The 25,388-nt window shown below is 39.9% G+C and overlaps 1 protein-coding gene across 3 annotated transcripts in view; it reads left to right on the forward strand.

Moving 5' to 3' along the window:
* Positions 1-25,388, forward strand: part of AKAP6 (A-kinase anchoring protein 6) — a 464,155-nt gene that overhangs the window by 208,916 nt on the left and 229,851 nt on the right. The window lies entirely within an intron of this gene.

Consider the following 25,388-nt stretch of genomic DNA (forward strand, 5'->3'; position numbering starts at 1 on the left):
TGAAGGGAATGCCAGGATTAAGACAGAGAGAAGGGCAGTGGGTATTTCAGGTAGGAGGAGCGTAAGCCAAAACACAGAGGGGGGATCTGGGAATGAGCATGTTTATGGGGGTTGGGGGGTACAGAGAGCTGTCCTGACTGAAAGGTCTGTGAACAGAGAGCAGTGAAAGTTCCCATACATATAATGGAGCTGGTTGCTACAAGGCCCTGAAGGCCAGTACAAGGCAGTTAGAATGTGTTCACCCAGCTCCCATGGCAACTTCTCTGCAAGTGACTGAGAGTAGTAATAAAACCCACAATAACTAATGCTTCTTGGGCTCCTATTTTGTGCTTGGCTCTGCGATAAGATCTTCACATGCCTTATTCTATTTAAGTCCTGGGGGGAGGTAGGACTTTTTTAGATGAAGAGGCCAAGGCAGAACAAGGTTAGAAAACTTGCTTTAAGCCTCACAGCTAGTAATTACAGAGTAAGCATTTGAACCTAGAACGAGCACACTGAAAGCACTGTAAGTCATGGCCTCCAGTAGCCTTTCTAGAAGATTTAGTTGACAGTAACAGGAAGGAGGTCATGGCAGTTGTGATGGTGGCCAGGGCAAAGATAACTGGCCTGTGGCAGCCAGTGTGAGGGACTGCTGTGATGTGGGACAGGCATGGGTGGGGAGGGCTGTTGAAGAAAGCAGGATCCAGAAAACTGGTCCTAGGCCTTGCTCAGTCATTAAAGCCTGGAGAGGCCCATAGCTAATCCTGTTTCATTCTGGGCCTTGTTTCTTCTTTTGTAGATAGAGATGTTTTAAGCAGATGGTGGCCGCAATACCAGCTTCCAATGGTAGCATGTTTTGTTTCCATTTCTGCAAGGACGAAGCCAAGTGTCCAGCCTCTGGGCACTGTTGTATCTTTAATAGAAGAAAGTGTTTGGATGGGTTGCTGGCTTGAGGTGGAGGTGAGGCAGGTAATTTAAAAAAACAGATACATTGATATTGATTATATGATAAAACTGTTAAGAGGAAGTGTCTTGTAGGCAGTTGGAAATACCATCCTGGAGTTGGGATATGAAGTAAAGGCTAAAAGAGTAAGCCCCTTGGTCCGTCCAACCTCCCTTTATCACTTCAGTGGCACAGCTGCCAGCCTCCAGGTCAGTTGACCTTGGATGTCACACTCTAGCTTTGATCTATTTATAGTGACCCAGAGAACCTATTCTACCTGCAAATATAACATAATAAGACAAGGTGTTATTTAATATCTTCTTTGCATCAAGCATCTGCTAGGCAGTTTACCTGCAGTAATTTTCTCACAGGATTCTCAAACAGCCCTACGAGGTAGGTTTTATTATCCAAAATGGACCACTTCTCTTACCCCCAGTGTTCCCGCTCTGGTGCTAGCCTCCTGACTGGTCTCTCTGCTCCCATCCTGCTCCTATTACAGTCTGTTTCTAACACAGCAGCCAAAATGATCCTTTTGAAACATAGATCATATGACCCCTCTGCTCAAAACCCTGCAACAGCTCCTGTTGCATTCAGAGGCCCTAAGTAGACTGTTCCTGTGATTTCCTCTCTGACCTGATTTCTACCTGCTTTTCCTCATGCTCACTTCACCCATTCCCACTGGCCTCTTTGCTGTTCCCAGAACAGGCTGGGCATGCCCATGCCTTTAGGATCTTTGTCAGTTCCCTCTGCCTGCACTCTTTCCATCAGATGCTCTCATTTCTAATTTTTTAAATTTCTTCTGAGCCTGCTGAAATACTAACTTCTTAGGGAAGCCTACTCTGACCACCTTTTAAAAGGTATAACCCAGGGGGCGCCTGGGTGGCTCAGTGCTTTGGGTGTCTGACCCTTGGTTTCTGCTCAGATCATGATCTCAGGGTTGTAAGAGCAGCGTTCTTTCCCTCTCTCTCTCTCTCTCCCCCTCTCGCTCTCTCGACCCCCCTCTCTCTAAAATAAATATATCTTTTAAAAAAAATAAAAGGTATAACCTAAACCTTTTTATTTTTTCTACAGGTCTCACTGTATTCTTTCATTTTATATAATTCTGTTTAGCATGCTTATTGTTTTAGTGTGTTTATGGTTTCCCCCTGCTAGAATGGGAGCTCTGTGAGGGAAGGAATATTTATCCGTTTAGTTTGCTAATGAATCTAATGTACCTCCAATGGTGCCTGGCACATAGTAAGTGCTCAATAAAGACTGTTGAATGAATGAATGAATCCCCTTTTTAAAGTGGATGAAACTTATTGCATGGAGCACTGGGTGTTATACGCAAATAATGAATCATGGAACATTACATCAAAAACTAAGGATGTACTGTATGGTGACTAACATAACATAATAAAAAATTATTATTAAAAATAAAAAAAAAATAAAGTGGATGAAACTGAGTGCAGAGAGATGAAATCACTTTTCCTAGGCTGCCCAGCTAGTAAGCCATGTGCTCCATGTGCTTTACCCTTCCCACTAGATAAAGTCTTGAGAATAGATGAATTCCCTGAGAGAATGAGGATAGATGGAGAAGGGAAGAGGGGTGGGAACTGAGACTCTAAGTTGTAGCCCAGTTATGAGGCAAGGACAAGGGAGAGGTCCACTCAGCAGAGAGGATTCTTTTTATTTTTTAATTTTTTATTATGTTATGTTAGTCACCATACAGTACATCTTTAGTTTTTGATGTAATGTTCCATGATTCATTGTTTGCGTATAACATCCAGTGCTTCATGCAATACGTGCCCTCCTTAATACCCATCACCAGCCTATCCCAATCCCTCACCCCCCCCCCCCGAAACCCTCAGTTTGTTTCCCAAAGTCCATAGTCTCTCGTGGTTCATTCCCCCTTCTGTTTACCCCCCCCTTCATGGTATTTTGATCGGGATGGCGTTGAAAGTGTAGATTGCTCTGGGTAGCATAGACATTTTAACTATGTTTATTCTTCCGATCCATGAGCATGGAATGTTTTTCCATCTTTTTGTGTCTTCTTCAATGTCTTTCATCAGTTTTCTGTAGTTTCTAGAGTATAGATCCTTTACCTCTCAGCAGAGAGGATTCTTGGGTGTTAAGTAAATGGGAAGAGAAGGGATGTAAGATGGATATTAGCTTTGTTCTCTGCAAAAGAGAGATTGAGAAGAATAAGAACAAAGAAAAAGAAGCAAACTTTAGATTTGGTTGAAACAGTCAATGAGGGCAGTAGAGAAAAGTGAATTCAGTGCAGGAGTCGAGGTAGAAGCTGGATTATAGATGATTAGGAAGTGAGAGAATCATTCATAGCTCAAGGAATTGGGTTGAGAAAGCAATATGAGGCAAAAGGGGATAGCTGAAAGTACAGTCAAATAAAAGTGTCATTTAGAAAAAATTAAAGCTTATTTGAAGGCAGAAAGAAAAGACCCAATAGCAAGAAAGAGTGAGGTGGCTGGGAAGAGTGTATACATGTGGCACATGCTGAGACAAGACGGGAGGAAGTGTAGAATTCCATGGGAGGAATGTTGGCCTGATATGAAAAAGTTATAAAATACTAAAGATTACATCCTGCTTCCGATTCCACTCCTACCAAATGGAGTGTGGTGTGTTTCCTTCTCCCTCATGTACCAAGTTCTCCTGTCTTCTCTCTGAGTCACACAGAATACAGGGTAGAAGGCACATAAAAGCCCATTATCACATTAAGGACTTTATGGGGCTGTGATAGGATCCCTGGGATAACACCTGAGTGACAAGTGTCTTACACACCTTTTAGTTTCCCGTAATTCCCCTCTCCTCACATCTGAGTCTTTCTTATAGTGGGCTGGTTTTGTGAATGTGAAAAGATTTCTTTTTAATTTGTTTTTTTATTCTGTAGAAAAATTAATTTCTTTAAATACATAATGTATTCACATGGCTTAGAAACATGTATGTTTAAAAATAACTGGGGCACCTGCGTGGCTCAATGGGTTAAGCATCTGCCTTCAGCTCAGGTCATGATCCCAGAGTCCTAAAATTGAGCCCCATGTCAGGCTCCCTGCTCAGTGGGGAGCCTGCTTCTCCCTCTCCCTATGCTGCTCCTCCTACTTGGGCTCTCTCACTCTCTGTCTTCTGCCACATAAATAAATAAAATCTTTAAAATAAAGATTTCTTTATTTTGGAGAGAAAGAGAGCGTTCATTGAGTGGGGGAGGAGTAGAGGGAGGGAGAGACTCTCTGTCTTGCACTTGCTTTCTCTCAAGTAAATAAACAAAATATTTAAAAAATATCCAGTAAAAAACTTTCTCTCCTCCTTATTCCCCATCTTGGGGCCCCACCACATGGAAGGTGATCACTGTTGTTTTAGTTTATATGTCCTGTAGAAAGTTCTTTACACATATACAAGCAAATACGTACTTATTAAACAATATTTTAAACCTGAGAAACAAGTCACAGCCTACTCTTCTCCACAAATAAAAATTCCTCTGTTAACTCTGTGAGTTCCTAAGGGATGTTCCTTTCCCAATTCTTGGTGGGAGTTGAGGGGATTTTGCTTAAATATGGTTGATTTTCCCCAGAACCTGTTGTGTGGATGAAGTAATTGAGCATCTCAAGTCTGAGTGTTCACCTCTAATGGGGCTTCTCAAGGCCTGAAATTGAAAGTGAAAAAATTAGTCAAACCATTGAACTCGATTCATCTGTTGTGGAACATTCAAGAAATGGAGTAAAAGCAATGAAGAGAAAGGAGAGGGCATGTCTGGAGCAGATGAAATCAAACAGAATGGTGAAAGATTAACTTACTGTGTGGTGTCTTATGTGGTGTAAGTAATAGGGATCAGCAAACTATAGCTTGCCCAGTGCCTAATTTTTAAAATAGCGTTTTCTTGGAACGCAGCTGTACTCATCATCAGTGGCTGCTTTCGGGCTGCAGTGACGGAATTGAGTCGTTGTGATGGAGACTGGTAGTTTTTAAAGCCTAAAATATTTACTGTCTGTTACAGAAAAAAATTTGCTGACCCTGCTCTAGAGTAAGGAAGAAGGAAGGAAAATGATTTCTCATCAGCATCTACTGTATGCCAGGTTCTGATACAGGTTCTTTCATTTAATCTATAGGAGAACCCTGTGGAAGAGCTATTACTGGTCTTGTTTTACCGATGACACATCAGGGGCTCCAATGCTAATGACTTGCCCAGGGTCACACTGCTGCTAGTGTAAGAGCTGCAATTCCGACTGAGATGCCAGAACTGACTTGGTTTTCTCCTAAAGGTATATTCCAATGCCAGGGAAGTTAGACCATAATCACATATGCAGACTAAATCTATTTAGAAAACCTACAAACCATTACTAGGTTAGTAAATGAATAGTGTGACTTCTCCCTCATGACCTGAATAGAAATGAACTGCCTAGTGAGTAGCCACTTGTTCAAGGTGAGTAATTATTGATGCCAGATTAAGAGCTGGATGAGTCGTGGGGGGCTGGCAGAATGCCGTGCAGCCTGGTGGCACCTCAGTGAAGCATCTCAGGAGATCTGTCCTTTGGGATGTAGTGCAGTGTCTACTTCTCACAGAACAGGCTTCCTGCTCACATAAGTTCTCAAAGCTCATCCTGCAAGACATTACTCCATTAGGTTGGACTCATTGGTACCAAGTTGATGGATACATGACATAGCTGATCCCTTTTCTCTCCAGCAACCGATGTCTTCAAATGTCATGTTATGGCATTTCCACTATAGTTCAGTGACTCAACTATTGTTTGCATTTTATCTTCGGGACATCTATAACCTGATTTTAAAAACTTTTTTGGTGCCAGCTAAGGATGTCTTTGCACATAAGTTATTTCAGATTCAGTGCAGCAAGTACTTAGGTGAGTGCTTGCTCTTTGTAACTAGGCTATGTATTATCCACAGTCAAGTCTGTGGTAGCAGCTCAAAAGCGGCCACCATTGCTGCTGGGAACTGGTAGGTACCATTATGAGTAATACGAATGAGGAAGAGATTTGGTCCCGGGATTAACTTGGCACTGATTTCTTTTTCCAAGAGATAAAATGGGTATCTTTTACCCTCATTTTGACTGTATGTTGACACACCAATGATACCACACTGATGACGGCAATCATTAAAGAAATAGCATGTTGTCCTGAGTTCTTTTCCTTTTCTTTTTTTCATTGTGGTAAAAAGCACATAGTGTAAAACTTGCCATTTTAACAGTTTTTAAGTGTACAATTCATTAGTGCTAAGTATATTCACATTGTTGGGGTGCCTGGGTGGCTCAGTTGGTTAAGTGTCCGACTCTTGATTTCAGCTCAGGTTGTGATCTCAGGGTTATGAGATTGAGCCCTACATTGGGCTCTACACTGGACGTGGAGTCTGCTTAAGATTCTCTCTCTCTCTCTCTCTCCCCTTTTGCCTCTCCCACACCCCACTAGTGTGCACATGCTCGCTTGCTCTCTCAAAAAAAAAAAAAAAAAAGCATATTCACATTGTTGTGAAACAGATCTCCCTAACTTTCCCATCGTGCAAATCTGAAACTCTGTACCCAAAAACAGAAACTTCCTTTTCCTCCCTCTTCCCCAGTCCCGGTAATCACCAGTCTGCTCTCTGTTTCTATGAATTTGACTACTTTAGGTACCTGATGTAAGTAGAATTATACAGTATTTGTCTTTTTGTGACTGGTTTATTTCACATAGTGTAATGTCTTCAAGGTTCGTCCATGTCGTAGCATGTGACAGGAGCTCCTTCCTTTTTAAGGCTGAATAATAATCCATTGTGTGTCTATACCATATTTTGTTTTTCTGTTCATCTGTGGATGGACATTTGGCTTGCTTCCACCTCTTGGCTATTGTGAATGGCCCTGTTATGAACATAGTTGTGCAGGCATCTCCTTGAAACTTTTGAAACTCAGCTCTCAATTCTTTTGGGTATATATCCAGAAATGGGATTGCTGGATTACATGGTAGTTCTATTTTTAATGTTTTGAGGAATCTCCATACCATTTCACATAGCAGTTGCTCCATTTATAGTCACACCAGTAGTGTATAAGAGTTCCAGTTTCTCCACATCCTTGCTGCCATTTTTTTAAAATAGTAACCATCCTTAGGGTGTGAGATAGTATCTCATTGTGGTTTTTATTTACATTTCTCTGATGATCAGTAATGTTGAGACATCTTTTCATTTGTTGGCCATTTGTATATCATCTCTGGAAGAATATCTATTCAAATTCTTTGTTTTTAATTGGGTTATTCAATGTTTTATTGTTCAGCTATAGGAGTTCTTTGTATATTCTGGATATTAACCCTTTATTATGTATATGATTTGAAAAGATTTTCTCCTGTTCTGTAGGTTGCCTTTCCACTCTCTTGAATGGGTCTTTTGATGCACAAAAGTTTTTAAGTATGACATAGTCCTGTTTGTCTATTTTTGCTTTTGTTTCCTGTGCTTTTGGTGTTATATCTAAGAAATCATTGCCAAGTTCAATGTCATGAAAATTTTCCTCTATGTTTTTTGTAGGAGTTTTATAGTTTTAGGTCTTTGATTTCTCCTTTATTTTATCTCAATGTGATCACCTCTCATCTTTTAAGGATCTCACCCCAGGCTTTTTTGTAAGCTAGGACACAGCTTCATAGGTAGAACCAAGTCATCTTCTGGGATTTGTCCTTTAAAAAAAAACACACACACACACACTTGGAGTCATTCTTTTTAAAAAGTCTCATCTGGGCATTATTTATTTGATTTTTATTTGAAATTTGAATAAGTCTCATTTGAAATACAGCTTTATCTTTCTTTATTCATCCCAGAGTAACTCACTGTTAAATATATAGTCAAGGTCTGCCATAAATTCAGTTCTCACTCACTTTTGATATTTCTTTTATACCGCCCGTGTACCAGTTTTCCTAGAGTTGGTAGAGTAGTAGTTTTCTCTTAGGTGTTGATAATGATCTCCTAACAGCGTCTTATCAGATAAGAATCATTTAAGGTTATTGGATTCCACTGTTTTTCACTGCCATTTCATTTTGTATGGGCCTTTCCCTTATGATAACTTTTTCCTTCAGTTGCTAGTCATCCTCTTGTCCCTGATTTCCTTCTCTTCCTTATATCTTCTCTCCCATTCCTTTTTCTTTAATTTTTTCTGGACCAGATAGTTTTCACTTTCTGGATCTGTTTTCCCTTTTTCTTTCCCCAAGAGTATCTTCTACTCTTTCCTTCTATTATTGTCTAGAAATTCTGAGATTCCAAATATGAGAGCACTGTGGGTTGGCTCTTCACCACCATTCATGCTTGAACTTGTTCCTTTTAGTGCACTGCTTAGTCTTAGAAATATGTATGTAGAGAGCTGAGGAATTGTTTAGATGCAAGAATAAAGAAAATAAGAATTTAGTTTAAATATTAAGGAAAAAAAACCAAATTCTTAAAGAATTGGGCAGACTCGGCTTTGTAGTTAAAATTGGGAGATTCAGAAGCCCAAAAGGATCACAAATTGAACATGTGTTGATAGTACAGATGATTATTCAACAAAAGGTTAATATTAATAGAATGGTGCAGGAACTCTGTATACTCTTCTTTATTTATACCATGCACAATCTAAATTTTTGTCTTAGATTCTGGACTTAGAAGTTGAGAGAGCTGTGACAGCATAGTGCAAGGCTCTGTGCTTATTACATAAGATAATATTTGGTAAATACCAAGTGGAAAGTCATTCACTGGGAGAGCAGAGGAAGGCAGATGATAACAAGTATAGCTAGACCAAGCATCACAGAAGAGGGACTACTTGAGCTAGGTCTTGAATGGCGAGTGAAATTTAGATAGAGATGAGGAGGTGTGGAAGGTTAGTGACAGAAGCTTTGGCATAAGCCAAGGTTGAGGGCAGGAATATATAAAGTATATTTGGGAAGGAGTAAAGAGAGATGCTTGGTGTTTTGGGGTATATGCTAAACTCCTAGAAACAAAGAGACCCCAAAATATAATAAGATACAAATATATATACATATATATATATTTGTAAATAACAAGAGGTAGGCAGATAGTCCAGGAAAGAGGCCATCTAGGGATCCAGGTGCCTTCTCCCTGTTCCTCTTCTGTGGCTCAACTGTTCTATCAGCATTCCAGCTTACCAGAGAAGGGAAGTGGAGAGCAGCCACCTTTTTGCTCACACGGGAAGTTGCGCATTCTGTCTGTTCACATCCCATTGGCCCAGACTTTGTCATATGGCATCACCTAACTGCAGAGGAGTTTGGGAAATGAGCCTCTAGACTAGGAACATTGGGAGGCAGACATCTGCATAGAATAGTTTGTTGTAGGAGCAAAGTATGATGGACTTTGAATTCCAAATGTTTGCATAGTACAAACACAAAATAAATACCTGCCCAATGAATCCATGAATAAAAGAATAAGTGAGTGAGGGAGGGAGTGAACACATTGTTCGATTTGAACTTTATCCCCTAGACCAGGAGCTACAAGCTAAAATGCCTCGGAGAGTTCAGACAGATCACATAAATGAGTCACTCAGCCAGGGACAAATGGGGAGGGACAGGAACTGAACAACTGGGGGGTAAGTGCCGTGTTTAAGGGCAAGTGAGTGTTGTACTCTAATGTGGACCCTGTGTGGCAAGATCTTACAAGTCTTAAAAAAGTAGGAAATCTGGGTTTTATGTGACATCTCCCAATTTTTAAAATGTTGGGCCTGAACAATTTTAAAACAGGCCAAATAAAACATATGTGTAGGATAGATTTGGCCTTCAAGTCACTAATTTGCAATCTTTATGAAAATGAGAAACTAGTTAAAATTTTTGGCCCAGAAAATTGATATAGTTTAAGAAGGTTAATCTGATTGTGGGGCACTTGCCTGGATATACCACTTGCAAGGTGGTTCTCTGTTGAGGCTGCTTGTTATCATTACTGGAGAGATTTGAAAAATATCCCAACCTCAGGCTCTACCCCACACTAAATCAGGATCTCAACAGGCAGGTAATTTTAAGAGCTCTTCAAACAATTATGATGTGCAGGCAAGGTTGGGAGCTAGTCCTCTAAGGATAATTTGGAAGGTTATTGCAATAGCCTGGACATGTAAAAGGGTCTGAACGGTGGGTTTGGAAACTGGCAGAGGAAATAAAGAGACAGAGGTGGGAGATGTTATAAAGGACAAATTAGTAAAAATCTTTGGCTTTTTAAAAATAAGGGAGTGGAGGAAAGGGGTCAAAAGAATTGAAATTTCAAGCTGAGTTTGGAGGCTGAGAGATGTAAAGGAGTTTAACAAATGGTCCTAAGGGTCATATGAAATTAAGATACACAGTGGGTGAATGGGGCAAAGGTCACTATTATCTTACGTGCAAACTCTGTTGCTCAAATCCAAATTGAAAATTCTAGATGAACATAACATCATTTTTAAGGATAATAATCTTTTGTGTATATTTTGTTTGCCAGGAAAAACGTGAGTTAACATTGCTAATGGATTCGTTGAGATAGTATGCCAAGGTTGGTAGAAAAGATCTGTGGGGATCCAGAGCAAATTCCTTCCTGGTTCATATAGGAATGTTCCAGTAGTCCTGCGTCACTTTGGTTTCTGCAGCGCCTTAGATGGGAGTTGAGGCTTTATCACGATGATTTAGCACCACTGTGAGGCTACATCCAGTCACTGCATCTGGTTTTTGGCCTCTGAAATATACAAGGAAGAGGTGTAGTTTTTTTGTTTATAGTTTCACCCATTAAACAAAAATAGCTCTTCGCTATTTTCTTAGTATGGAAAGGTTATGACTAAACAATGTCTTGTTGTATCAAGATAATGAAAGTGCCTAACTACATTGGCAGGAAGTATTTCTGTGATGATGAAAATCAAGAGTGTTGCATTTTGTTTCAATTCAACTAAAAAAATTCTTAGAATATTAGTGAATTCTTCTTTATCCTTAAACCTAAAGTCATGACCCTGTATTTCTTTGGAAAGGTAACAATTAACAAAACAAAACAAAATCTTGATATTTATGGCCCACTTACAAATGTTTAGGCAGGGTACGAAGAGGTTATTCATTCAATGTGTCATCGCGTGTTAATTCTCAAGAAAAAATCCCTCTTTGAAGCAGACACTCTTCTATAGTATCACCATTTTACCAGTGAGGACAGAGAGGCATAAAGAAGTTGGTCATTTACTCAAGGGTATAGGATTTGAAGGCAGAAAGTATGGGCTCAGTTCACAAACCCCCACCTTTTTAATTATGAAAACTTGGATAAGTATTTAAAAATTTAGTGCTTAAGTCTCTTCATCTTTAAAATGGAATATTATTAATTGTCATATGGTTGCATGGATTATTATGTGAATTTACAAAGAACAAAGGCTCACTGTAAACTCTAAAGGCTACATAAATACTAGACTTGTCATTAGTGTGACTTCGTCTATGAATCCAGGTAATCAGCATCAGCTTTAGTAGAAAGAACTAGAATAAGAATCTTCATTCTGCCAATAAGGAACATTGTTACCTTGGAAATTTAACTCCTCAAGCTTTAGTTTTGAAAAGTAAATGTTAATAAGGAAGGTGAGGTAGATGACCTGGGAGATGCTTCTTAGTTTTGAAATTGTATGGGATTGAGTATGAGGCAATGACTAAGCAGCCATTCTGAGTAAAATCGGCAGTAGAGGATATCCCTTCCACATATCTGGCTTTCTGTTCCTTGGGATGCTGGGTGACTGCCCCTTAGAAGATCCTAATGGTAAGTGAGGGTGAGGCTATGATATCGGTGAGCCTGAAGGTCCGACATTATTCATGCCGCATTTCTAGCACTGTAATATGACAAGAACCAGACATCATAGAGGAATTTAGGGCCTGGCTAGAGTTTGTAAGATGCTAAGAGACGAGGGACAATGGTGACAGTAAACAAGCGAGTAACCCAGTGAGAATTAGATATGGATTAGCCTGAAATTATAGCAAATAAGGTCAGCTAAATGAAGCAGATAGGAGACATTCACCTTGGCAGACTTGCCATTGTGATGTCTTAAAATTACCTGTCAGCACTGCTTTTGTGCTCTGTTCAGACAGTGTGGGGGAAAATCATTCCAAGAGTGTGGGTTCTGTGTCAAGGTCACTCATGATGTCAGACTGTGGCTGAGGCTATGGATATTACTATATAAAGATGATTGGGCTGAATTTTGCATGTCAAATAAGCAACTTTATCCAGGAAAGATGCTGCCTGTAAGCTCAGACCCATGTGCTTTCCATCTCTCATTTTGATTTAGTCCTGTGCATTACTTTTAGGAAGCCAGTGGCTTTACCATTTGTCTTCATTTTTTTATCTGGGAATAAAGGAAGCTCTTGGTATTTTCTTTTTGCATGCTTTGGAGATAATCAAACTGGAGAGGTGCCACTGATGGGTGGTGCTCTGATATTTCTGATTTGTCTGGAGACTGTTCAGCACTACTCACTTAAAAGGTGTGTGTGTGTGTGTGTGTGTGTGTGTGTGTGTGTGTGTGTCTGTGTGTCTGTGTGTGTGTGTGTCTGTGTGTGTAAGACAGAGAGGGTGAGAGATGGGCAGACAGAGAGAAAGGTGTATGTCACAATTGACAATCTAGTACTCTTCCCCTTTCTTCCTACTAGAGCCCATTACCTTATAGAAATAAAGCTGATAAGTTGAATTAACAAAAGTATTTTTGTTTTGTTTTCTTTATTTTCTATAGAATAGATAATACTGTTTGTACCCTTCTAAAATGAAGTCTCATTAAAGCTCTTTTCCTTATCCTATCCTTACTACATCTTTGGTTTTATATTGTTTGGTGCATGTCCTTGTATTCAAGAGGCTGTTGACCAGGGCCTTCTCCGTGGGATACAGGACTCATGAAAAATTATGCTGTGCCTGTTCCTCTTTCCAGAGACACATTTATATGAGGGAAATGTAGCTGGAAAGAACTCCAAGAGTAGTAGTAGCCTTGCCCTAGGTGCCGAAAGGAGGGAATATTCAGCAAAGTAATAGAACTCTTTGGCAGAGGAAACGGTGCATTTGGTAGGATGAGAGTTCTGGAGCCATCCGTATTAACATGTGAGGGAGCTTCTGTGGTGCTAGATGGTGGCAGAGGAAGGTGGCTAAGAATATTACGTTGTCTCCACCAAGGGACTTGGCCTTGTCCCAGTTTCCTCCTTCTAGGGTTAAAAGTGTTATCTTCCACATAAGAGTTGTGACTATTGAATGTGTTAAGATGGGTAAAGAGCTGAGATTAGCACCTGCTCTGTAGTACGCATTCAAAACGTTAGCTCCTGTGACTGTTGTTGTTATTATTATTGATATGGGAGGGGAGGGGCCAGGCCTTAGCAGCTTCCCCTATATAGGTCACTCTGACTCTAATGTGGCATGGTTCCCCCAGGTCCCCTGCTGCTGCCTCAGTCCAGAGCCCTCACCGACGACTTCAGGGTGTACTGCAGCAGCCTTTTAACTGGCTTCTCTGGTCTCAGCCCTACACTCAGCCTTTTGGGGTCAAATGTCACCACCCTGTTTTCTCTTCTCACCCTCAGTTGTCTTGGTCATTATGACGCTTCAGACCCCCCACCCACGATGATTAAGGCCTTTTTCTCCCTCTTCTTGGGAACAGTGCTGGTTGCCCTAGATTTCTGCACCTCTCTTCTCTGTGAGACTCTGGGCCTCCCGTCTTGACAGATGATTCTTATATTGTATTAGAGATAATTCTTCTCTAATTGGCCCAATAATTTTAGTTAATGCACTTCTTGACATTTTAGGAAGTTTACGTAGGGGAATTTATGCTATGAACGTGTGTTCAGACAAATACAAACAAGCTTCTAGTTTATAATATTGTCACACAACACCCTTATAAATAATATGTACTTATTTATTTATAATTTGTATTTATACATATTTATACTATTTATTTATAATCATGTACTTATGAATAATAATCCCCACAGCACTTTTTAACCAGAGGAAGGGTCATTACAATATATTATGGGAAGAAAAAGGAAGGGCCTCCAGTAGGTTTAGAATTATCCCTCAAAGCCGTGATTGCTAAAGATGGAAAGATTAAGAAAGTGTGTTGGAAAGGCAGTAATAGGTTGGGGTAATTTGTTGGGAAGGGAACATTTGAGCTTGATCTTGAAGGATAGACATGGTGAGTGGAGCGGGAGACATTGGGAGAGTGTGTGAAGGTCACCAGGATCAGCTTCCTGTCTAACTAAAAGAGAGAAGGTGAATTATCTGAACATGCATAGCTTTGAAGGAGGCTTTGTATGCAAGAGCCACAGATGTAAGCAGTCAGAAAGGCATGAGAAATTGTTCAGCTCGGTGCCCTCATTTTGCAACCAGGACCTGCGTCCTCAAGTCCTGAGTACTGTGAGAACATCCTGTCTCCTGATTATACCAGATCTTGCAAGCTTGTCGCAAAGGGGCAGCAAGTACTTTCTTCAGACAGCAACACTAAAACGTTCCTAGTGCCCCACAGCTATTGGCTTTTTATCGTTGTAGGCCTCGGAGACTTTGAAGCAGATTCTCCTCTGAATTTGGCATATGTGTAAAGCATTTCACAGTTGATTTTAAGACACGGCCAGGGTTGAGAATCACTGAGACAGACACGGAATGAGGGACTGGAGTAAAGCAAGTTGAGTGCATTGCACTCTGGGGCCTCATAAGGTAGAAGGCACAGTGGATTTGCCCCTATACACTGTCCCTAGGTTATCTTATCCATGCTTATGGTCTCCAAGGCCGAAGTATGTTGCTTTCTCTAACCCAGATCTTGTTCCGCACCTCAACTGAGTTCAGAAAGCAAACTCATAATATCTAATACCATGTTCATCATCTGCCTGCATGCCTTTTTTTCCTTCTGAATTTCTTACTGCATCTTTCCGAGAATGGTACCTCTGACTAACATAAAGTTGGCAATCATTCAGATTCTAACAAGTTTCTCCTCCCTCACATCCAGTTGGTCCTGTCCATTTTAACTTGTCTCTCTCTGTGGCCTGACACGTTTCCTCCATGTCCCACTGCTGCTGCCTGAGTCCAGCCCTCACTGACTATTTCAGAGTGTAGCCTAGCAGCTTTTTAACTGGCTCCTCTGGTCTCAACCCTACACTCGGCCACCCACTCTCTGCTCTGCTTCAGAAATCACCACCTTGTCCTCAGGATAAAGTCCCAACTCCAGAGTGTGCTATGTGTGGTCTGGCTCCTTGTCAGACCGTCCGATCTCATTTCTCAGTTTTTCCCTATTTGCCTCTAGAGTGTTAGCCATGCTCAGCAACTTAGGGTTCTCAGAATGAGCTGTCCTTTCTCAGACTTTATCTGCCAGGAATGTTTTTCTCTGTTCCTCCCACACCTTTTTATTTACTTATTTTTTTCTGAATCATTTACACTTATCTTTCAAGGCTCAGCTTAGTTGTGATTTCCTCGCAGAAGCCCTCCCTGATGCCCCAAGACTGAGTTAAATGCCTTTCCATTGACTCCCGAACATTGGGACCATCTACAACAGAGGTTCCCAGACTATGATCCGGGTACCTCTAGGGTTCCCAACATCCTTTCAGCGGGCCCACGAGGTCAATTATTTTCGTATTATTACTAAAATGTTGTTTGCCTTTTTCACTCTCATTCTTTGTATTGTAGAGTTTTCCAGAGGCTATATGACATATGATATTTCAGTAGATTAAATGCAGAAGTAGAAATGGGAATCCAGCTGTCTTCTTTTTTATTTTTCTGTTAAAAAAACAAAACAAAGAAAACGATTTTTAAAAAGACGATTGAGGCCACAATCCCTGACTCTGTGCAGTTAAAACAAAACATGTCAGTCTGTTCTTTTCCGAGCTTCACCTCTATCAGTTTATAAGCGTTGAGCGAGTTCTTAACATAAGCTTTGGCTTATGTTAAGGGGAGAGAGAATATGTAAAATAACTACAGAATCTTAGTGTAAACTAACACAGGTTTAGTAATTCAGAATAGTCCGATTTGAAGGCACCCTGAGATAGGACTAGAACGTTGGTGAGAGACTTGTGGTATAAAATGATATTCATTTGGAATCCAACTGTCTTCTCTCAAGCCAGACATTAATAAGATTTGCATACAGCTAACATTTTGAAAACAGTTATTTTTCATAACAATGTGTTATGCTAACATGAGTGTAATAGATTATTATTGTTATTTTCAGTGAATTAATTTTTTTTAAATTTCTAAAATGAATATTTATAGTTATTAACCCATAGAAACAAAAGCTCTGTGGGGCCCTTAATAATTTGTAATAGTCTAAAGGAGTTCTAAAACTTTGAGAACTGCTGATCTGTTATCACACATGTCACACTTTATATTACCGTGCTCTGAATTCTGTAACGGAGGAGTCTCTGTCATTTATATGTGAGTTCCAGGTCCAAATACAATTTCTAATGCAGAGTAAGCTCGCAATTAATATTTTTTTGAATAAAGAACCTAATACACACATGTGCCTGTGTATATACATACACCTAGAGTTTGAACAAAAAAGACAATTTAGTCTTTACTTGACCTGGCCTAATGCTACCCAATTTAGATAGTATACACAATTAACTAAACCAATAGTACTCTGAAATTTTGTATTAGTTTTAAAAGCTTTATTTCTGTACTTTTTTTTTTTTTGAGCTCTAAGAATTTTGTCCAAAAGATGTCTCTGAAAACTTTAAAATTTGAGCTCTGTATTGAATACACAACCCCTGAGTTCTTCTGACTTGGCTACCTACTGGGTGTGTATTATCAGTCAAGGACTTAACCTTGCTGAGCCTCAGTTTCCTCACCTGTAAAATGGGGAGCATTGAACTATATGGGTCCTAAGGGCCTTTTGCAGACTTGTTTATGCAAACTTTTCTCCTTTCCAAGCACATGCATTTAAATAATACTATTTTCTGCCTTCTTGGCTCTAACGATAGTGCAGTGGCTGAATTTCTATTCTTTACTGACTTGCCACCCTGCAGTTCTTTGGTAGAAAGGTAGCAGTTTTCTTCTTTTAAAAAATTTATTATTGAAGTATATAAGTGATGTACAATGTTATATTAGTCTCAGGTGTACAGTATAGTGATTCAGCAATTCTGTACATTACTGCTCAGTGGTCACCAAGATGAATAGAGTCACCACTGTCACCATACAACGTTGTTATAATACAATTGACTGTATTCCCTGTGCTGTACTTTTTGTCTCCATGACTTATTTTTTTTTAATTGAAGTCTAGTTGACACACAATGTTACATTAGTTTCAGGTGTACAACACAGTGATTATGCTATGCTTACCACATACCTAATTACGCTATGCTTACTACAAGTGTAGCTCCCATCTGTCACCATACAATGCTATTACAGTGCCATTGACTATATTCCCTATGCTGTACCTTTCATCCCTGACTTATTCATTCCATAAATGGAAGCCATAAATGGTATCTCCCACTCCCCTTCACCCATTTTGCCCATGCCCCCACTCCCTTCCCTCTGGCAACCACCAGTTTATTCTCTTTATTTATGGGTCTGTTTTTGCTTTGTTTTGCTTTTTTATTTTACGTATGAGTGAAATCATATGGTATTTGTCTTTCTCTGTCTGACTTATTTCACTTAGCATAATGCCCCTACACCCATCCATGTTGTCACAAATGGCAAGATCTCATTCTTTTTTATGGCTGAGGAATATTCTTAAATATACACATATATACCACATCTTCTTTAACCATTCATCCATCAGTGAGCACTTGGGTTGTTTCCTATCTTGGCTATTGTAAATAATGCTGCAATAAGCAAATAAACATAGAGGTACATATATCTTTTTGAATTCTTTGGGTAAATACCCAGTAGTGGAATTAACTGGATCATATGATATTTCTAATTTTAAGTTTTTGAGGAAACTTCATTCTGTTTCCCACAGTAGTCGGACCAATTTGCATTCCCACCAGTAGTGTTCCCTTTTCTCCAAATCTTCACCAACACTTGTTATTTCTTGTCTTTTTGGTACTAGCTATTCTTACTGGTGTGAAGTGATACCTCATTGTGGTTTTGATTTCCATTTCCCTGATTAGTAATATTGAGCATGTTTTCATATGCCTGTTGACCGTATGTGTGTCTTCTTTGGGAAAATGTCTATTTAGGTCCTCTGCCCACTTTTTAATCAGATTGTTTGGTTTTTTGGTGTTGAACTGTGTAAGTTCTTTATATATTTTGGATATTAACCCAAACCATATATGTTGCATATATCATTTGCAAATTTCTCATCCCGTCACTAAAGCTGGCTATTTAATTGCTCACTCATTATGATAAACTCTCCATGTGGAATAATAATTTTTTCCTAAAAATAACTTTGTTATTACTAAAGAGCTATGTGTTCCCTAAAGAAAGTTGAGAATATTTAGATAAATAACAACTAAACAATCACAGGTAATCTTTTGAATAATCTTAGCATTTATCAACACTCCCATCTAGGACATGCGTTCTTGTTCCAGATATTTGATTTGCAAGGAGGTCTTACTCATCAGGAAAGTTGTCGGAGCTAATCTAAATACAGGAATATAGCAGTATCTTCAGCTCTGTACTTCAGTGGCAAGGAGCAGCCCCTTTTTGAGCAGCCTCAAAACTTTATGGACATGTTGGGAAATGTTTATTAAAAGTGATTAATTAGCTCCAATTAATTAGGTCAGGGGAGATTGAAAGCTGCAGAACAAAGAGAGACGGAATGAACAGGGAGAGAGAAGAGGAGAGGAAGGGAGGGGAGCAAAAGAAGGGAAAGAGGAGTGGAGACTGAGAGAAGGGAGGGACTAGGAGAAGAGAAAAGAGAAGAAAAAGGCAAAAGAGAAACAGTGGTCAAGAAAGAAGGAGAAAAGAGGGGACTGAAAAGAGAGAGCACAGAGTGTGGGGACTTGTCTAAAGCAGAGGTGGCTGTGATGGGACTGGGTGAAGCTGTGTGGCATGAGCTGGGGTTCTCACAAAGGCTTGGGAAACAAGAATGGGCCACAGTGGATGTTGCTGTCCTTTGTTTTTCTCTCTGGGAACCTCATGGGAATAAGTCTGGTGAGAAAGGCTGTGTAGGAGCTCAGAGCTTGGGCTCTGGAACAAAACTACTTAGTATCTGTGTTGTGGCTTTATGACCTTGAATAAATTACATAACTCCTCTAGGCTTCAGCCTCTTCATCTGTATAATAGGGAAATTCGTGAAGACTAAATGACTACATAAGTTATTTAAGAAATAGCTGGTAGATAGTCATCATCCAAATATTCAGTATCACTATTTATGATACTGGATATGAAAAACCTGCAGTTAAACCATTAAACTATCATTATCCTAAATTCCAAGGTGTGACATCTCAGGTCCTCTTTGGGGATTCAGAGGTAGATAAAGATGACCTGATTTGCTCATTCAGTGCCTCTGGAGGATTGGGGTAGTTGAGGCAAGATCTCCCTCAGAGTAAGTGAGCAAAGCTTTGGGGCAGCCCGACTCCCTGGGAGGATCCCCAGCTTCAGTCCTGTGAAAGTGTTCATAGTTGTGTAAGTACTCGAGCGTGTCCGTACTTCAGTTTTCCCTCTATAAAATAGACAGTGTAGGACTCTTATAACATAGTGTTGTTGCAAGAATTGAGTAAGTGCCTGGCACATAATACGTGCTCAATAAATATTGACCTGTTGTTTATTCCCAGTTCTTTTATTCATTCCTGTTTTTATTAGACTTTGATGATATGTATTTCGATCTTGTTTTGCCCTTAGATTTGTTGATTACCTCTTTTTATAAACCAATAGGGAGCAACTGATCTCAAACTCTGGATTTGTTGGAGGAAACTCTTTCCCATTGTGAAAATCAAGGATCTTTCTGGACTTTTCTTTTCACAGTTGAAACTATTGTCAACAGTATTTGAAGATGATGAATCAGCTACATTTATCCTTTCTAGATGATACTGAGTTCAGAATAGAACTTCCACCTGGTCAGTTTCAGATAATACCATTCCATGCCTCCTTTTTGCTCTCTCTCTCCAACCGACAGCCTTTTACTTTTATTCTGGGATAATTTTATCAGGAATATTTTTATATTCTAAAGTCATCCCATTCAACCTTTAGAAAAGAAGCTTAAATATTTCATAAAACATTTCAGTGTTTGAGTTTCCTTGTGGCATCAGAGTTAAAACTGCCTTAAACCGTTTCATTTTCTCTTCAATCTTTTTCCTAAAAGCACACACCATATCCTCCCTTCTGTCAATTACTTCCACTGTGTTAGATTTTGTGGATAGGAACATGGGGAAATGTGTGAGGTGGTAGAATCCAAAGCACCTCTTTTAACTCCTTGGCCTTTTATCTTGAGCCTCTGGGTCTTGAGTGGCACATTAAATACGTAGGTAGGTGGTTAGGAAAGGTAAATTGGATCAGACTACTATTGTGTAAAAATCTAAATTAGGCATTTCAAGTAAGAACTGTATGTATATGAATTAACCAGAAAGGAAGACTAAATATATATGTTGGTAAATGTACATATAAAACTTCAATGCATACTTTTGCTTCTAAATAGAGTTCTAATTTTTCCAGTTATCAGAGCCTAAATAAAGCTTCCTTGTGCACAGGGTAAGAGGATTGCGATTACTCGTTGGTAGCCATTGTTAATGTTAAGATTGGCTCCAAAGCATATGGCCCGTTTTGAAAAGTTAAGCCAGATTATTCTTAAACTTTTGGCTATTAACGGAGAAATGCGATTCCCCTCAGACCTACTGGTGGTATAAGGAGATACGGAAATCCCTGCTGACCTGCAGGCTTAGAGGCTGCCGCCTCCATGTTGCCTCATCTGATGACCTGAGACAGGTCATCTCCCTCCTCTGTGTGTCCCTCTTACCTTGTGGCTGTGTGTCGGCTTTTCTGATCCATCCCCCCTGTGGCCTAGCACAGTGCTGTATACTTAGTGAATAATCAAAACTTTCTGGGTCAAAGAGATAAAAGATCAAATTGGAGCTTGTTAATTAGGAATGATTTTTAAGAATCATTTATCAAGGGGCACCTGGGTGGCTCAGCCGGTTAAGTGTCATCCAACTCTTGGTTTCAGCTCAGGTCGTGATGTCGGAGTTGTCGGCTGAGCCCTGCATCAGGCTCCATGAACAGAGGGGAGTCTGATTCTCTCCTTCCTCTCCCTCTGCTCCTCCCCTGACTTGCAGGTGCATACACTTTCTCTCATATAAATGAATAAATAAAATCTTTTAAAAAATCATTTATCGAGCCCTCATTTTACATCAGGCTTTAAAACATGTATTTTTCTTGAAATCCTCATGTTAACCCAAGATGGATATTACCGTCCCTATCTTACAGATGAAGAAAATGAGGTTCAGACATTAAATAGCTCATTTGCTTTATACTGTTAGTAAGAGGTGCCTGCAGCTTGGAATCAAATTCCGTTTTGTCTGGTTGCAGCAACTGTTCTCTTAATAATATCCATACTGGTTCATGATGGGTATGTTTTTCTTTTTCTCTTTTAATATAATCTCTCCTGCCCCCCACATTTAATCCTCATTTAAATGTTTTTCAACTTCTAATTTCTGCTAGGGACTGAGACAAATTGTTAGATCGGTTGACCTTTCACGATTTCACGTGGTGCCGATGAGGCTGTCCAGATTCACATTCTCAGGCCATTACCTTCTAGCCACATGGCACTGGACAGGTCTCGTCAGCGCCCATAGCCTCAGTCTTCTGACCTGTATAACAGGTCACAATACTACCTACCTCACAGCGTCTTTATGAAGCTCAAATGATCTATTGTATATAAAATACTTTTTAAAGGTCCTGGCACACAGTGAGTGCAGTTTGAGGATTACGTAATGTTTCAGTTAGCATTGTTCAGATGAGATCATTCAGTGAATCTTTGAATCTTGGAATACTAAGAAAGGGGTAAATGCATTTTAATAAAGGTTTAAAAGATTCAACAGCAGAGGCTGTAAATTTTTTTCATAAATATAGTGAACGTAGTTCACTTTTTCGATGCCCTTCAGTAGGTCCCTGTCTGAAGGCAGCTAATTTGATCTAGATGAGGTCAGACATCATGCTTGATTTCTTTGTCCACTGAGAAATGAGAATCCTTCTGAGGGTGTACACACACACACACACACACACACACACACACACACACACACACATTCTAACAACAAAAAGAAATTAGCAGTTGAGGTCCTTGGCTGAACTCCTGGGATTAAACTGAGTCAGAGTCATCTGTAATTGAGGCACTGGTAGAATTGGCTAATTCTAGCATGTAACTGCCTTACATTTTTGGTTGAAATTTTCCATGAGTTACAAGTGAAGTTTATAGTGATTTTTGCTTGGGGAAAAAAAAAAAAGGTGTGTGTTCCTTGCTAAGCATCTAGCCTCATCAAAGATCTCCTTTCAGAAAAATGAACAGAAGTAGTGAAGGGGAAGGACTGAGAGCTTAGAGAATTTTACCTCAGTGCCAAGACTAAAAGGCTGGGAAGAATTATTGCTTCTCCTTTATCTGGGTCCAATGGCGTGTCTCTGAGAATAGTATTTCTAGAGGGCAGTGTGGTGCGCTGAGAGAAACCGTCTCTGGGGTGAGATGTGAGTTTGGGCCCCAACTCCGCCAACTCTTGCCATGGGCTTTCTTTGACCCTCAGTTTCCTCATCTGTACAATAACCAGAATCAGCACCACTGCACACACTGTGACAAAATTGCGTCTACTTCCTGTTGTAGATGTCCCCCTTTACCTTCTTAGAGAAATAGGTTTCAATGTCAGTGTGGTCTAAAAATCATGGAATTCTATACAAAATGACCCACTAGGCTTTCAACACTGTCCTGTTTCCTACTGTATTGCTGGCTTCTGGTCCCATATCTGATGCAAGGAAGGTGCTCCCTTCTTAGTCCTGCTCCACACGACAGCCTTTCCAGACAGCAACAGTCATCACCGCCAGTTTGTGTCTGACAAAACCAGGTTTGCTGTAGAGAGAAATAGGTGGGAAAATAAAAGAAGTAATGGGCATTCTTAACCTGTCGTGAGAGGGTAGCTATTTGCAAGACTCGAGGGTAAATTTTCCTTGTGAATAGAATCCTCAAATACATGTTAGCCAGCTGAGGGCTCGAGCAATCATTTTGTACAAAGCTGAAAGTATGCATTTGCATGCACTTTGCGCTGCTTAGTCTTTAAAGAGATTGATGCTTCAGAAAGTTTAGAAGTAAGATTTTTGAGAAGCACTTCATTAAGGAACTTTTAAAATGCAAATGATTTGAAAGTGGAAAGTGTGCCGTCAACGGGTGGTAACAAGGCTGCCGGCGGCCTTTGTTCTCTCATGTTCGATGGCCATGGTTTCTTCTGGATGTCAAATCCTGGCTTGGCTCTAGTGAAGAGTTTGCAGACTCTCAAAACATGTGTCAGATGTGAATATGTCAAGGGACCTGTCCAGAAGGATACAATTAAGGGGGTAGCCTGGGAGGACTGGGGCCTGTGGACTGAGTCCCACTCAGTGTGCCCCTGGAGAGCTTGGCGGGAGGCAGAGAAGGGTAACGGAAGAAGGCGAGGAAAGGGACAGTCAGGAAGCTGGTGGTCGAAAATGACAGGAGAGAGGCTAAGCAGGTAAGATACTTTGGCAGGAGTTTGGACAGCGAAGGCTAGAATGCGGCCTTTCAGAGATGTGCAGTTCAGCCCGTAGCGGTGAGTGGAACGTGCATAAAATGTGCTTTTCTATAGTGTGATGGCAGCACTGGATAGTGTCATGAAGGAAATCTGAGTTTTATAGTCCTCTTGGTCTCTCAAAGTAGTTAAGTGTGAACTCAGAATATTAGAGAAACAAACACAGATGGGTCAAATACTGAGAATAACAACAAATTTGGATATGGACAGAATTCTGATACAGGCAGAATACATTTCACAGAAAAATCCAGGAGGATATTCCAACTCTTTTATTGATCATCAGAATTTTTTGACTATTACAATTACTTGAATTGAGTAAGCCAGTGCTGAGACATGCTTTATGTTCTCCTGAAATGTTTGCTGCAGTGATATTTATCTTTTTATTCCCAACAATGTCCAGCAGTGTGCTTTACACAGAGTAGGCACTTAATAAATATTGGTTAAAAAACTGAATGAGTGCCTAGTATTTGTTATGCTAGGACTTGATCTGTATTATAAAATAAATACAATGCTATATTTTTCCCCATTTTCCTATGTTTTTATGGATGTCACCTCATTTTCCTTCATTCACACCACAAGGACTCTTGCAGAGCTTCTAAAAATTAGCATCAAATATTGGTTGTATGCGTCCAGTTGTGAATTCTCCTGCACATTGTATGGTTCGGTATATTGAGTGGCACTTAGTTGGTCTTTCTAAGGAGAGCATCTCCTGATATGGGGATAGTACACTGTCCATGACACAGAACATTGGTACCAGTACACACATAAAGGGGCTCCAAGAGGTGGAGAAATGGCGAGTGACAAAGGTATCAGGAATTGGACGGACTCCAGTGTCATTTGTCTTTATGATTTCTGTCTATGTTTTTGTGGCTACATGTATTAGCGGGAGGGGAGGTGGAAAGCTAAGAGCTCCCTAAGAAGGAGGTGTGTTTAGCTTTTTATTATGAGATTACAAGGATTTTCCAGGTTTCTGTTGTGGTGGATGAAACTTTTTACCACTGGCAAGAAATGAGTTGAGAAAAGTTGCAACAAATGAAAATGAGGGTAGGGTTATAATTCAGAGGAGATCCAGAGGGAAGCCTTGACAGGACCTCTGTTTCCTCTGTGTCAAACAGCCTTGGTTTTGCTGTCTGACTAGGCTATGCAGAGAGATCATCCAGAAAGGTTCACCCGGTCCCACGAGTTTGCCTAATCTGCATCTCATGGATTTCAGTTAACTCTGTAATCATGGTTCCGTTAGGAAAGCTGTCCCACATTGTTTAATACTCTTTGGCTGAAATGAACCTTTTGTGATGAGGTAGCCATGCAATCACATATACACACATTGTTTTGTTTGCTTGTGTTTTTGAAGGAAGAGAAGATAATAAATAGTATATAACTCATTACATTTCAAATAACATCTTTTACTGATTATCTTCTTGGATTTAATCAGTTGTTTCCAAAATAATTTACTTCCTGACTTAATTTTCTCCCCAAATCAATTTACAGATAAAGCCACTCAAGTTCAAATTCAGTAGTAAATACAATTTAATAGTATAAAATACTATTTCATCTCACAATTATCAACCCATGAGGATATTCTGATGAGGTTCTGTAGATGATATTTCTGTAAGTCCATTTTGTTAACAAAGAGTATCTTAATTTTTCACTGTATTTATGAGAGCATCAAGAATTAGGACTTCAGTTCTAACACACTCTCCCCTTGTTTCTGCTCACAGATTTACTGTACACATCTGTAGGGATCTATGGTAAACCTCAAGTCAGATAAGAATTTCTTATGTATTCTGAGTTGTGGGCAATCTTCCAGAAAGAGGGACTTGGGGAGTGATGTTTTAAACAGGTGGGAGGCTTGACTGAAAAAAGTGAACCTGAAGTAACATCTGTGTTAAAAGACTCAAGTATTTGGGGAGGAAATG

The sequence above is a fragment of the Ursus americanus genome, chromosome 35, assembly GCF_024610735.1.
Source record: "Ursus americanus isolate L20-20 chromosome 35, mUrsAme1.1.p, whole genome shotgun sequence".
Taxonomy (NCBI): domain Eukaryota; kingdom Metazoa; phylum Chordata; class Mammalia; order Carnivora; family Ursidae; genus Ursus; species Ursus americanus.